The following is a 12,491-nucleotide window of genomic DNA, read 5'->3' on the forward strand; positions in this document are numbered from 1 at the left end:
TATTCAGCAGGACCCATGTGTTGTAGGACTGAGTAGATCTTCAGTATGACCCATGTGTTGTAGGACTGAGTAGATCTTCAGCAGGACCCATGTGTTGTAGGACCGAGTAGATATTCAGCAGGACCCATGTGTTGTAGGACAGTAGATCTTCAGCAGGACCCATGGGTTGTAGGACTGAGTAGATCTTCAGTATGACCCATGTGTTGTAGGACAGAGTAGATCTTCAGTATGACCCATGTGTTGTAGGACCGAGTAGATCTTCAGCAGGACCCATGTGTTGTAGGACAGTAGATCTTCAGCAGGACCCATGTGTTGTAGGACCGAGTAGATCGTCAGTATGACCCATGTGTTGTAGGACAGAGTAGATCTTCAGTATGACCCATGTGTTGTAGGACCGAGTAGATCTTCAGCAGGACCCATGTGTTGTAGGACAGTAGATCTTCAGCAGGACCCATGTGTTGTAGGACCGAGTAGATCGTCAGTATGACCCATGTGTTGTAGGACAGAGCAGATCTTCAGCAGGACCCACATGTTGTAGGACCGAGCAGATCTTCAGCAGGACCCATGTGTTGTAGGACCGAGTAGATCTTCAGTATGACCAATGTGTTGTAGGACAGCAGATCTTCAGCAGGACCCATGTGTTGTAGGACAGAGTAGATCTTCAGCAGGACCCATGTGTTGTAGGACCGAGTAGATCGTCAGTATGACCCATGTGTTGTAGGACAGTAGATCTTCAGTATGACCCATGTGTTGTAGGACAGTAGATCTTCAGCAGGACCCATGTGTTGTAGGACCGAGTAGATCGTCAGTATGACCCATGTGTTGTAGGACAGAGCAGATCTTCAGCAGGACCCACATGTTGTAGGACCGAGCAGATCTTCAGCAGGACCCATGTGTTGTAGGACCGAGTAGATCTTCAGTATGACCCATGTGTTGTAAGACAGCAGATCTTCAGCAGGACCCATGTGTTGTAGGACAGAGTAGATCTTCAGCAGGACCCACATGTTGTAGGACCGAGCAGATCTTCAGCAGGACCCATGTGTTGTAGGACCGAGTAGATCTTCAGTATGACCCATGTGTTGTAAGACAGCAGATCTTCAGCAGGACCCATGTGTTGTAGGACCGAGTAGATCTTCAGCAGGACCCACATGTTGTAGGACAGCAGATCTTCAGCAGGACCCATGTGTTGTAGGACAGTAGATCTTCAGTATGACCCATGTGTTGTAAGACAGCAGATCTTCAGCAGGACCCATGTGTTGTAGGACAGAGTAGATCTTCAGCAGGACCCATGTGTTGTAGGACCGAGTAGATCGTCAGTATGACCCATGTGTTGTAGGACAGTAGATCTTCAGTATGACCCATGTGTTGTAGGACAGTAGATCTTCAGCAGGACCCATGTGTTGTAGGACCGAGTAGATCGTCAGTATGACCCATGTGTTGTAGGACAGAGCAGATCTTCAGCAGGACCCACATGTTGTAGGACCGAGCAGATCTTCAGCAGGACCCATGTGTTGTAGGACCGAGTAGATCTTCAGTATGACCCATGTGTTGTAGGATAGAGCAGATCTTCAGCAGGACCCATGTGTTGTAGGACAGAGTAGATCTTCAGTATGACCCATGTGTTGTAGGACAGAGCAGATCTTCAGCAGGACCCACATGTTGTAGGACCGAGTAGATCTTCAGTATGACCCATGTGTTGTAGGACCGAGTAGATCTTCAGCAGGACCCATGTGTTGTAGGACTGAGTAGATCTTCAGTATGACCCATGTGTTGTAGGACAGGGCAGATCTTCAGTATGACCCATGTGTTGTAGGACCGAGTAGATCTTCAGCAGGACCCATGTGTTGTAGGACCGAGTAGATCTTCAGTATGGCCCATGTGTTGTAGGACAGTAGATCTTCAGTATGACCCATGTGTTGTAGGACCGAGTAGATCTTCAGTATGACCCATGTGTTGTAGGACAGAGCAGATCTTCAGCAGGACCCATGTGTTGTAGGACAGAGTAGATCTTCAGTATGACCCATGTGTTGTAGGACCGAGTAGATCTTCAGTATGACCCATGTGTTGTAGGACCGAGTAGATCTTCAGCAGGACCCATGTGTTGTAGGACAGTAGATCTTCAGTATGACCCATGTGTTGTAGGACAGAGCAGATCTTCAGTATGACCCATGTGTTGTAGGACAGAGCAGATCTTCAGCAGGACCCATGTGTTGTAGGACAGGGCAGATCTTCAGTATGACCCATGTGTTGTAGGACAGAGCAGATCTTCAGCAGGACCCATGTGTTGTAGGACAGGGCAGATCTTCAGTATGACCCATGTGTTGTAGGGCCGAGTAGATCTTCAGTATGACCCGTATGTTGTAGGGCCGAGTAGATCTTCAGTATGACCCGTATGTTGTAGGGCCGAGTAGATCTTCAGTATGACCCGTATGTTGTAGGACCGAGTAGATCTTCAGCAGGACCCATGTGTTGTAGGACAGAGCAGATCTTCAGTATGACCCATGTGTTGTAGGACAGAGTAGATCTTCAGCAGGACCCACATGTTGTAGGACCGAGCAGATCGTCAGTATGACCCATGTGTTGTAAGACAGGGCAGATCTTCAGTATGACCCATGTGTTGTAGGACCGAGTAGATCTTCAGTATGACCCATGTGTTGTAGGACCGAGTAGATCTTCAGCAGGACCCATGTGTTGTAGGACAGTAGATCTTCAGCAGGACCCATGTGTTGTAGGACAGTAGATCTTCAGTATGACCCATGTGTTGTAGGACCGAGCAGATCTTCAGTATGACCCATGTGTTGTAGGACCGAGTAGATCTTCAGTATGACCCATGTGTTGTAGGGCCGAGTAGATCTTCAGTATGACCCATGTGTTGTAGGACCGAGTAGATCTTCAGTATGACCCATGTGTTGTAGGACCGAGTAGATCTTCAGCAGGACCCATGTGTTGTAGGACCGAGTAGATCTTCAGTATGACCCATGTGTTGTAGGACAGTAGATCTTCAGCAGGACCCATGTGTTGTAGGACCGAGTAGATCTTCAGCAGGACCCATGTGTTGTAGGACCGAGTAGATCTTCAGTATGACCCATGTGTTGTAAGACAGTAGATCTTCAGCAGGACCCATGTGTTGTAGGACCGAGTAGATATTCAGCAGGACCCATGTGTTGTAGGACCGAGTAGATCTTCAGTATGACCCATGTGTTGTAGGATAGAGCAGATCTTCAGTATGACCCATGTGTTGTAGGACCGAGTAGATCTTCAGCAGGACCCATGTGTTGTAGGACTGAGTAGATCTTCAGTATGACCCATGTGTTGTAAGACAGGGCAGATCTTCAGTATGACCCATGTGTTGTAGGACCGAGTAGATCTTCAGTATGACCAATGTGTTGTAAGACAGGGCAGATCTTCAGTATGACCCATGTGTTGTAAGACAGGGCAGATCTTCAGTATGACCCATGTGTTGTAAGACAGGGCAGATCTTCAGTATGACCCATGTGTTGTAAGACAGGGCAGATCTTCAGTATGACCCATGTGTTGTAGGACAGAGCAGATCTTCAGTATGACCCATGTGTTGTAAGACAGGGCAGATCTTCAGTATGACCCATGTGTTGTAGGACCGAGTAGATCTTCAGTATGACCCGTATGTTGTAGGGCAGAGCAGATCTTCATCATGTCAGGAATATAGATATTCATAGGCAGGACATATCAATAGAAAATTATTGTCATTGTCAGTGTATCAACAGAGGCACATTTTACATAATATATATACAGTCATGCCCCGCTTATACGGACTGGACGATTTTCATTCAAAACGAAATAATTACTATATAAATTTACCCGTATAATATTATAAGGTCTCTTGATATATTTCTGGAAAATGGCGGGCAAAAATAAGTATATACTTGAACACTGGATTTTCCCAAGCAATTACACACGTTATGACAAGTTGAAAACTGTCGCTGCCAAATTACAGTCCAAAATACAACAATGAAACCAGTATCAAATACATCACCATTGTTTTGGTTCATTTTCAGCCAACATCAAACATAAATGTATACATTCTTTAGTCCGACAGGGGGCGGGCGGGTAGCCTAGTGGTTAAAGCGTTCGCTCGTCACGCCGAAGACCCGGGTTCGATTCCCGACATGGGTACAATGTGTGAAGCCCATTTCTGGTGTCCCCCGCCGTGATATTGCTGGAATATTGCTAAAAGCGGCGTAAAACCATACTCACTCACTCACTCATTAGTCCGACAGTATGTTCATAGCTGAATCTAGGACATGATAACTTCTAAGACTTTGCCATCGTGTCAAATAAAGCAAGTCTTCGTCACTGAAAGGCCCGGACTCATACCGCATACGAGTACTTTTGGGAGTGAGTTGCTTGAACGCCGCTTTGAACAATATACCAGTTATATCACGATGTGTCCGCTTTATGTGGAAGGAAAGCCCGAATTAAAACACATCTGTGACGTCATTCTATTGTTTGAACGCTCCATTATTTTTCAGGAATGGAGAGTTGCTTGTCAACCGTACATTATCTTGAAGCAGCATTTGAATTGTTCAAATATTTTCAACTACAGAATATTTTGTCAAAGTGTAAAAGTAGGGATGAGTTTTAAGTAGGGGAATATCCTCGTAACTCTCCATTCCTTAAAAATAATGGGCCTCGTCCCCTGCGGGGCCTCTGCTCCATTATTTTTAAGGAATGGAGAGTTACTCGGATATTCCCCTCTACGTAATGCACGTCTTTGACGTTTGAGCCTTTGATGAAACCAACAAGCACGGGTGTAGTGCTGACAAACCAAGAAACATAATCAGAGCGGACTGTGATTCCAACCAACGATCATAGGTTTCTTGCATGCAACTCTGCCGTCGAATTGCGGCGCCTCAGACGACTGGGACGCCCGTGTCCCTCGATACCACTGTTCCATTGGTTGTGCCCATTGCAATACTATCCTTATAGTGATTTTAACTATTACAATGCGACCGTACAAATACAGGCGATAGTCAGCCTGACTTGGCCCGATTGTTGAAATAATTATCGGTTAAAACTACGGAAAATGAAGTGATTTAGTGAGTGTGATGGCTCTCAACGCCTTTGGGTTATAACAGTATTATATCACGGTGAGCTTGATGTGGGAGGAAAGACTTAAGTGATGCAGGTCTGAGACCACTTTGTTGAAACCCACGAGCGCGGGTATGGTGCTGGAAAAAACTAGAAACATAATCTGGGCGAATCGGGATTCGAACCCACAATCATAGGTTTCTGGCGTGTCCAAGGACGCAAATCTGCACGGCGAATTGCGACGCCTAATGCCCCATTTCACTACGACCACAAATATCCCGAATCACCACGAATAGGATTTTTTTCTGGTTCGTGGATAAATCTCAAACATTTCTTGAAGTTCTTTAATGAATCTTATTTGATTCCCAAACATTCGTACAGTTCGTGGGAGTTCGTCGAATCGGCGAGAAAGTTTTTATTTATCCAAAACTTTCGTGGAAGGGTCCCCGAATTGCAATTTCGTGGCTGTATCGTAATTTATTCGTAATTAATTCTTGTGTTCCGTAAAAGCTCGGTAATCGACATCCCGAAACAGCCACGAATGTCCCGAGTCAACTACAAATCATGTAAGAATTAAGTAAGAACAACATGTGGCATATTCGTAACTTAGTCGTAGGTGATTCTCACACTTCGTGCATGATCCGTACATGAATCTTGTAATTCGAACACGTTTCTTAACCCCTTTCCTGGCATTCTTCATATTCTGCAACCCGATTTGACACGAAAGTTTGCATTTTCGGCCGAATGGTCACGAATTTCGAAAGTTTCCGATTCGGGGTGATTCGGGATATTCGTGGTCGTTGTGAAAGGGGGCATAAGACTGGGCCAACCGTGCCTCCGAAAATAGAAGCACCCCTGTCAGTGTTATAATATGTCAAAGCAATTCATGAAAATGGTATCAGATCACTTTTCAGATAAATCATTTACATGTTTGTGTTGTAACTTTACGATATCACTTCATAATTTTAAGGTTGATATTCTCCGTAAAACAAAAGATGTTAAAGCTAAAATGCCGGTCAAAAGAAACTATACCCCCTGTTTGATGTTGACTTAAAGTGTGATAGTTGAATTTTAGACATTAAGTTTGCAGTGTTTGGCGACTGTATTTTAGCTTTGATAACGTGTATCATTCTTTGGTCAAATTCAATTGTCATGTGTAACTTTTCTTTTGCCCGACATTTTGTTTCCGCTACTTCTATCGTTTGTGTATCTGGGCTCACTTGCACAAAACGATCTTATCGCTAAGATGATCGTAACTCCCATGCTTTAACATAGGCTTACAATAGTCTCAGCGCTAAGATCGCTTTATACAAGTGGGATCAGGCGTTCCATGAATGTGTTGTGTGTGAAGGTACTACAGTTTAAAAATATAATGCATATCATATTACATATTGGGACCCCCTCCCCCAAAAAAAAAATAATAAAAAAATTAATAATAATATAAAAAAATAATAATAATAAATTTAAAAAATAAATAAATAAATAAATTAAAAAAATACTAGAATCTGTACTTTACTAAGAAAGAGCCATTCCAAATATGACATTTGTTACATTTGACCACTTTCTAAAATGGCAATATTCATATTGTCAATATGATTAAATGTAAACATTGCGAAACTGACGTTCATAAGCGTATGGACGGCACATGTTGATGTTCATACTATTTTCACGAGACTATTTATTCTTGAAAGGACGTAAACACTGGTAGACTAATTCCACATTCCTGGGAAAACCCCTAGGACGTCCCTAGCATGAATAAATTCAGAACCGCTTACCACAGAATGAGGGCTAAACATTGTAGGAACCGATGTTCATACAGTTTGACCCTCACTCTATGAAGGTTCATACACCAATGAACTCAAACAAGTGAAGGTCAATTCTTAAATGAAATTCTGATACATTTGAAATGTATGCTCCGTAAACAAGTTTCTATATCACATGACCTAGTTGTACAGTAGTTAATGTGTCTCTAAACTTCAACAAAGTTAATGTTAATAATCGATTGTAATTATTAGTACCTTACGGAACTGTATTAGGTATCTTATACTCAATATATATCCATCTGTCTGTGTTTCTGTCTGGGCATCTACACTCTTTTCTCTAACCACATTTATTCTCGCCGACAGTAGCAGCGTCCCGTTCCGTCCACAGCGTCCTTGACTCTGCAGTACGTTGCGGAGGCGCTGTGCAGTGGGCCAAGTCTTCACTGATGGGGAAGGGAGGGTCCTGTCGTTAAACACGGCGACTTAACGTCTGTGATATTAATTGATCATATACTGTTTATCCATGGTTTTGATAAAGGAAAAACAAAAAACGTCATTAAAAGATAGGAAACCCCTTGGCAACTGTGTATTTTTACAGATCTAATATTGATTTCACTCTATGTAGGTTAATAATTATTCGATTAGGACGCGCATACTGAACTAGCATATTCCAGATATGAGACGGCGGATTGTAAATTATCGAATCTGGACCAGACAACCAAGTGATGGATATCATGAGCAACGTCTCACGTCTTCGGGGTACGATGACATGCAAGATGGTACGATGACGTCACATTGGTTTGCAAAGCGGTGTGATACAATGTCGTTATACGATATCATCTAGCATTGGCGGATACAGCTTTTTTTAAAGGGGAGAGGGGGGGGGGGGGGGGGGGGAGGGGTGCACAATTAAGATCTATTTATTGTCTTTGATGGTAGTTTTGAAGAAATAAAGATTTTTTTCGAAATATAAAGGTGGGGTGCGGGGGTGCATCCGCCCATGCCTAGGATCGCATGATCTCACCCAAGCTACATCGCCTGTGGAAGTCAGTTTGGGATAATAAAAGACGATCAAACGATTACGGGAAAGTGAGCTAGTCCATCTAGGCCAGGTTGAGGCTCAAAAAATATACCCACAGTGCCCATACACATGTGGGGAATCGAACCCGGGTTTTAACGTGATGGGCCAACGCTTAAACAACAGGGCTGCCCCACATGTTTTTATAAGAGAATGAGGTATACAATTCTAAAGAAAAGTAATATACGACTTACACTATACAAGACATCAAAACAATTTATTGCTTGCTTGAAGCATAAACATTTATGAGACCTTTAATATTATAAGCTTTGGAGGAGAGGATATAAACTGAAGGTCAAAAGAAAGTATATACACCTATGATTGTGGCTAAAAAATGAAACAAACAAGAAATGGTTATTCGATGGTGATGTATTTGATTATAGTTGTGTTTTGGACCCTAAAGTCTGCAGTGTTTCGGCGACTGTTTTCGTGGCATCACGCACATGCACGCACGCACGCACGCACACACGCACGCACGCACGCACGCACGCACACACTTATTACACTTCCATAGCGACGTGCTTGCGCATGTGTGTGTGTGTGTCTGCTTGTGCTAGTCCGGACTAATATCGATTTAATAGAACTAGCACACTAAGACACTATGCCGCAGTTTAACATGAATACCCCACTCAGACACAGTATACTGACTCAGAGCCGACTTTAGCCCCGTAATGCCGAGCGCCAGGCAGGGTAACAACAAGTAACGTCTTTTGGTATGACGCGGCTGGAGATCGGACCCCGGACCTTCCGCGCTCAGGGCGGACGCTAGACCACGGAGGCGATCCACTATAATAGGATTCTAGTACGGATAAGGGACGCAACTCTGCACAGCTGCGATGCCGTAGAGGACTTATACCCCGTTCACATGCACAACATTTACGTAAGTAATTTTGCACGTGTGTAACTATACATACGTGTGTAAATGTAAATTTACTATGCGTTCACATGAAAAGCATCTTAAGTGTGTAAATATAGTATGTAAATTGTGTAAGGCACACATATTCGTCAGTCTGTTTACGACTTTCAACACAAAACAGGTCGTTTTCCCATCAAAGTTGAAATAAAAGAGAGTAACTTCACTGAAAACTTTCGCGTGAAGCAACATGTGTTTGATTTAATTTGTAAATGTTGTGACTCATTGAAACCAAATGAAAACACCATCCGCTCAAGTCTGTATATACGCATAAAAGTTGGTAACTGTTGACAATTTGTTTGGTGTTGGCAAACGAACAGATAATAATTAGATCATCCTCTTACGTTAACATAAACGTTCACATTGCAACATATGCACACAAATTTTACATTTGCACCTGCTCCAGACATGATGCAAATTTGCTCCTGGTGTAAATATACACACATGAGTAAACGCGTTCACATGACAAGTATACTCACGTATGTATTTCTACACACGTATGCACATATACACACATATGCGTAGAGGCGCATGTGAACGGGGTACCCGGGGAACCCGTGTGCCTTGGTCCCTACTGCCTTGCCTGAATGCATATATTCAATTCAAAACGGTCAGGCCACAGAATTATCAGTATCGTTGATCTGCCGAGATAGATTCCATTGGGCGCAAAAGTAGTGATGAAAATGATATGAATGGATCGATGCCAAAAACCTGCTCTACTGGAAACACCAGTCCCTCATATAATTACCCTAAAAAGGTAAGTGTTTGCTTGTTGTCTAACTCCGCAAACAAAAATACTTCTGCCGAACGACGACGACTTGGGAACAATCGATCATCCCAAGCCATGGTATATTTGCATGCCATAAAGGCTATTGTATACCTGTGGCAGGTTTATGGACTATTGCAAGATTTGTATTATGTCCGTGTGGTTCAATCCCCGCTTGCTGAAGTGTTAATATCTTACTCATCAAGGTTACCTCTGGTAATAATCGATTCTACCCCATGCATTATAAACCGCTGTGGTATCAATGACTTATCAACGCCCCAGTAGCTGGCACCGTGTGGGGTGCTCGTGTACTCTGGTGTGGTAGGGGGTTACCGGACTGCGGCATCATGGGAATGCTTGTGTAAGAATCTTAGAACAGCATTTCAATCACGTGCTAGATAACACGAACTAAAATCAAGGGGCGAATTTTAGGAAACGACGATTTTTGTGAATTTTCTTTTGACAGTTTCAACTCATGGTCTCAATAACTCCTATATTTTCCTAAGGACCAAAATAGCCGTATTAAGTCAAATATGTGACCCTTGGTAAATGTTGAGTGGTATACATACAATTACTGAATTGTACCGGGTACTACTGTGAGTGGTTTTGGTGAAATTAGAGAACTTGAACGGTTTTTACCGGTGAGGTAGCCAATTGGTTAAAGCGTTCGCTCATTTCGCCGAAGGCCCGAGTTTGATTCTATGCTTGGGTACAATGTTTGAAGCCCATGTCTGGTGTCCCCCGCTGTGATATTGCTAGGATATTGCTAAAAGCATCTCCCCGAGACAAGGGAGTTAACTGACCATAAACGTCCTAGAAATTATCGCATTATCATTTACATTCAGGTGTTCATGGGCACACACAGGGGCGGTGGGGTAGCCTAGTGGTTAAAGCGTTCGCTCGTCGCGCCGAAGACCCAGGTTCAAATCCCTCACATGAGTAAAATGTGTGAATCCAATTCCTGGTGACCCTCGCCATGATATTGCTGGAATATTGCTAAAAGCGGTGAAAAATATTCTCACTCACTTGAGTTACGGCCGACCCAGTGGTTTCAGGGTAATAATGAGTTAACTTGTCCAGTTATTGTAAGCAAATCAACAAGTCTAAAACAAACATCGATGTTAAATGACATATGACTTAAACTGACCTGTTTCCTAGACCATAACTTGAGTGAGTGAGTGAGTCTGGTCACGCCCCATTTGATAATAACTCAGCAATATCACGGCGGGGGACACCAGCAATATCACAGCGGGGGACACCAGTAATATCACAGCGGGGGACACCAGCAATATCACGGCGGGGGACACCAGCAATTGGATGCACACATTGTACCCACGAGGTGTATAGAACCTGAAGCCATTTTGCGTTGCGAGCGAAAGGATTAATCACAAGGCCACACGACCGCCCGGCCATAACATAAATAAATTGATAGATATCGACTAAATTCGCATGTCAAGTTGAAGAGTAAGGGGTAGGTTCTACGTAGCGTTGAGTAGAATACCACAACATGACAATCCAGTGGGCTTGACACCATGTTCCCATGTCGGGAACCAACCCGGGTTTTCGGCGTGACGTGCAAGTCCTTTAACCACTAGGCCACCTCACCGTCCCCTTAGACCATAAAGCAAGCTAAAGGTCACATTTCCGTCATTCACACACAGTTAAACACAAACACGAAGGAAGTCCTGGTTAAACAAAATAGAAATGTACTATAATTAGATCGTTGAAATAGTTCCCTCTGTCGGGTGCATTATTACCGGGTGTCTATACCCTCAACGATCTCCTAAGTAAACATTCCTGTACATTTTGTCCCACACACCAATGCGTAATGGCCCTACTGAGCAAACCTAGACTGGACCAGTCTCCGTCTTATTATAAATAAAGCAATTAAAGTCTTCCATTTTCTTAAACAAACACAATGCAACCATCTAAATACTTCAGATTTTTTTCAGATGAGTTTAATGCTTTCAGAAAATGCCATTAAAGAGGCTAAAAATATATTTCGTATTTTTTAATTTATTTTTTTGTTAGAAGACAGACTGGTTCCAGTCCAACAGCGAGTGATGCAGAATAAACCTTGTTCGGTGGTTTCATGACACACTTCTAGTTCACCCAGCTTTTCATGATTCTGACCCAGATATTCACGGGTATAATGCCTACATGGTGCAATCTATCAGGTCAGCTGAGGACAGACCTTTTTTACGAAACCGCCGACTACAAAACATTGAAATGCGAAAACGTAAAAAAGATAATGAAAAGCAGTACCAATGAAAACAATGAAACATAATCAATAAAAGTATTGAACTAAATTTATTTGTATTTCAACCTAATTACGCTAACTAATTTGCAAAAAATACGAAAACCATACTATCGAAAAAAGAGGGTGGCTCTGCATAGCTAGAAGGAAATACAGATAGCGATAATGCAGTATAGTCTAATTGTGGAATTCCATTTAACGTTGATAAGAAAAATCGATTAATAAATATAGGACACGATATTTACACTAATCTGAATTTAACGCGAAGCATGTCGTTTGCAAACCATCGCCCCACTATACAAACACCTTCAGCGGTCAATACGCTAATCACCGCGGGCGTCGAGTACCTGTGCACTCGTCTGTATACAACCGTGCATGGGAGTTAATCCGTACTAAAGTCACTTTGAGAGCAGTCGCTTAACAGTCGGTTCACGAGTATCCATATAAGGTCAATACGTAGCTGTGCATCGCCTAATATGGATATATTGCATCGATGTGCGTTTGTCGAAAACACAGCTTGTATAAAGTAATTATTAAGTGGCTATATAAGATCCACGTGCTGTTCGAGGTGACGCCCCTTGCAGTTTATGGAACCCTGTCGCAGGCAAAGCTTCAGTTATACTGTTGTTTAATTAAATTTCCACAAT

Source organism: Haliotis rufescens, unplaced genomic scaffold, assembly GCF_023055435.1.
Source record: "Haliotis rufescens isolate VD_foot unplaced genomic scaffold, xgHalRufe1.0.p SCAF_10, whole genome shotgun sequence".
NCBI classification, from domain to species: domain Eukaryota; kingdom Metazoa; phylum Mollusca; class Gastropoda; order Lepetellida; family Haliotidae; genus Haliotis; species Haliotis rufescens.